Below are 3,871 nucleotides of genomic sequence, written 5' to 3' on the forward strand. Positions count from 1 at the left end.
CCTCAAGAGATGTTTATGATGCTCAGTTGCCATGCTTCAGCCACTGACCCAATCAGAAAAGGCATAAACATGCACAAATATCCCCGAGGAAGGGGGCAGGGACCCTGCCCTTAAGTCCTAACCCCATCCAGGGAACGTTATTTAAGTAAGTAGCCAAAAGGATCTGCTAGATCTTAGGGTAGTAGAGACCTATGGTGGCTGCCCCTTTAGAAGAACAGCTGCACAGGGCTGGGACATCTTAATGAAGGCTCTGTATTAAATAGCTGGCTCCTTTCCTTGTCCTTTCCTCTATTTGGAAATGTCCTTCTCTAATCTCCCCTAATCTGACCTCCTCCCTGTGGGGCAGGGGACCAGGCAGCCTGGAGAGGCCAAGATCGGAGCTGAAGGATGGGGTGGGTCCCTGGCAAGAGACACCCACATGGCCCTGTGCATGGGGTGGTTGCATATTTACAGGTAACAGCAAGTCAGGTAGGAGAAAGTTTGCATAAATAAATACACCTCTCCACAGTTCCTCACAAGAAGATAGACTCAAGGTCACAGAGGCTCACAAAAATAAGACAGGTAGTGCGGGGTGGGGTGTCCAACCTGTGTAAATGTGCGACACATTTGTGCGAAGGTTGGGTACTGAACCCAGACCCAAAAGGCCTGTGCTAGGCAACTGTTGTCTGCTCAGGCTAAAGGGAAAGCCTCTGCTGCTGGGGACAGCTCGTTGGTCAGGTAAGCTAGCAATCCAGGGCTGTGTCCTGCTGATGTAGACTGATGTAGACAGACACTCCAGTGTTTCTGGGTCTTTTCCTGGCTCCTGGCCCCAGAGACACACAACCTATAAAGTCACTGGTCTTGCCACTGTTGTAGTCCCAAACTATGACTTCCAGGGTCTTAGTGGCCAGAATGGAGAGTTTCACCTCATAAAAGAATTCTTCATTGAATTGCGGGTTTAGTGTCTTTTTTACACAAGTTTTATGCTTGGGTTTCTTACTCACATCTGGGCTCAAGTAAATCTTTACATAAGAGTCAGAGTAAGCCGTTAACATCCATTGCAGCCAGGTTAGCACAGCCAACAATGCCCACCGGCAGCCCATGCAGCCACTGAGCGCTGTAGCTGAGGCTCAGCAGGATGCGCCCAGGCTCATCCAGCAGCCCAGGTCCCTGTTCGGCCTGCTCTAGCTCCTTCAGGTAACAGACACTGAAGAGGGTGAAGGAAGCAGAACTTGGCGCTCAAGACAAATGTTAAAATGCTCCTTCTGTGAAGGCTCGAGGCAGCAGAGGGGCACTAGTTTCTCCCCAATAAATGCATTGTGGCTCAGCTTGTCCTCATCGCAGAGAGCCTGAGCACCTGTGGGTGATGTCATCCTCTGTGATTCCACTGTACGTCAGTCCCTCATGCCACACTGGGTTTAATGTGTTCCTCTGTGTCTTGGTTTTTAGCTTATTGGCCTTGCAGGCTACTGGCAGGAGGTGCAGCTTTATATAGGGGTCAGCCAGTCCATTCAAATCCATGGGCTTGAGGCCCTTGGCCCTGAGCATTCTACAATGCAGCATGCAGGAAGCCTGATAATAAAGGAGGGGTACCAGAGCCAGAGGAGGCAGATGAGTTGGGGCTTCCCTGTTACCACCACCACCCTCTGGTCCAGGTCCCGCAAGAGGGAAGTCGTGTGGCAGATGGGCCTGATGGGTCCAGGTCACACATTGATGGCCATGTACTCTTGAATGTCGATGGTAATATGATCGCCCCTGCGGAACCTCATGCAACACCTGTGGCTGGGAGCTGGGTGTAGAGCTGGAGTGACCGGCTGGGGTCTGTAGAAACCTCACTGTTCTCCCTTCTAAGAAAGGGGCACCATGTGCTCCTCAGCTCCCCCCTGTTCTGCCCACATATTTCTAATTAATAAACTGCACAGTGCAATTCTGTTCCTAGATAAACACTATGGACCTGCGTTACCTATAGAATAAAATATCGAACGACAAGCCATTGTTTTTTTGTCAACTCCCATGGCTCTATTTTATGATTCATCGTTTTTGCCTTTGTCTCATGGTGCGCTCTATTGATGTAAATTATGACCGTACATTTTGCAGAACCATTGTTTTCATACTATTGTCAGAGATTATTAATTAAAGTTTAGAACCCTCAAATTATTCACTCTTAGGACAATTCAGTACTTATGAAAGATAATCTATGTATTACCCAAGAATTATGAGTTCAGGGTAGATGTCCCATAAAAGTGTGAGCATTCAGTGTAGTACAGTAGAAATATCAACTGCAAATGCAAGATTATTCTGAATATAAGAATAGGCAAGTAAAAAAATGGAAAATAGAAAATATTTTAAGGGGAGAGCACAAACATACTTTGTGTCACAAATCGTAAAAGTGTACTAAAATCTGCAAGTATAAAACAATGAATATTTCATGTTTATAATTTTGATGTAAATGTTCCTCTACCAAGCACATAAACACTTTTAGAAGTTCACTTTTGAATTTCATTTATCTCCACTGTGAATTTCTTAGGTTTCTTACTTATGTACATAGGTATGTTAAGCTATTGAAAGGAAGCAGGTTTTTCCTTTTTTGTATCTAAGCTATGCAGTTATTACTTAGCACAACCCTGGCTGTAGCTAATTGGTAAACATAAGAGGAATATTTAAAAGAACTACATTTCTATCAAATATATAGTACTGGAAGACCCAGGATGCCCTGGGAATATGAATCTGGGTCATACAGAAGCTCAGAGAGTTTGTCCTCTATTGCTATCAAAAAGAAAATGTGACCGTAGAAAAAATTAAAAACACCAAGAAAAAAAAGAAAGCATTGCTGTAGAAAGGCATAGTTTCAAAACGGGGCAGAGGCTGAGCTGGGAATACTGATTACTCCCTTCCCTATAATGCCCGTCTACCTTCCTTCTAGTTATTATACATTAGACTCTGCAGAACGGCCCCACAGAACAGATGTGAAGACTATACTTTGACACATGGTAATTTGTATATTTCTTTAAATTATTCGTGTTTTAAGCCTGGCTTCACTGTTCTTTTGAGTGGAAAACTAACAATTATCTCTAGCTCGTAAGGCTGTTGTAACATACATAAATTCACAGTATGTATGTTTAATTAAAATGGCCCATGCCTATTATTGTGTCCATGACCAATCTAGAAGCCCACTTCTAAGACTGTGATATGGTATACATATTATATATTTGTTCTTAATTTTGTGGGATATGAATATTTAAGTATAAAAAATGAAAATCAGTCATTGTTCACAACAACTACAAAAAAGTATAGCATCCACATTACCTTATAATATTAAGCTTATTGTATGACCAAGTAATAGAGAGGAGTTAATCTATTCCATTTTAGTACAGGCAGCCATATTAGGCCTTAAGTTTCAGGTTCCCAAAGAAACAGTCAATGCTTCTCAGGAAAGCCACAGACAAGGTGTCCTTAATCTGACATTTGGCCAAGAGGGAGGAATGGCAAGGAGCTGAGTCCATTTCCAGGACATCTGAACAAAAGACCTAATGAGACTTGAGCTGAAAAACTTCCTTAAAACTGGGAGAACTAATATAACAACCAGTCAGAAATTATATTAGTGTAACTGCCTCATCCCTGGCCAATCATGTTGGAGATTAACTAACCCTTCCAGAAAGCTTGCCTAATCCAGCATAAAAAGGAGCCTGCAAGCAGCTCTGCTCATCACCATTTTGATGAATAGTTGACCTATGAATGTGGCCTTTCTGGGGAGAAAATCTCTTTGCTTTTGTATACAGAATTTAAGCCATGGTTATATTAAAACTGTTTACAAGGTTTATATGACATTTTCCATGAAGATTGATTCTATTGGCTGGGAAACAATGTCCAAGATAAAGGTCTATGAAGAAAA

At 42.9% G+C, this 3,871-nt stretch overlaps 1 pseudogene across 1 annotated transcript; it reads right to left on the reverse strand.

Annotated features, from left to right (window-relative positions):
• Nucleotides 1-722: 722 nt before the first annotated feature.
• Nucleotides 723-1,748, reverse strand: LOC308430862 (double C2-like domain-containing protein alpha; annotated as a pseudogene). The gene has a single exon. The product of its transcript is annotated as a double C2-like domain-containing protein alpha (transcript).
• Nucleotides 1,749-3,871: the final 2,123 nt, after the last annotated feature.

This window comes from Micromys minutus (genome assembly GCF_963924665.1).
Source record: "Micromys minutus genome assembly, chromosome: 16".
Classification (NCBI taxonomy): domain Eukaryota; kingdom Metazoa; phylum Chordata; class Mammalia; order Rodentia; family Muridae; genus Micromys; species Micromys minutus.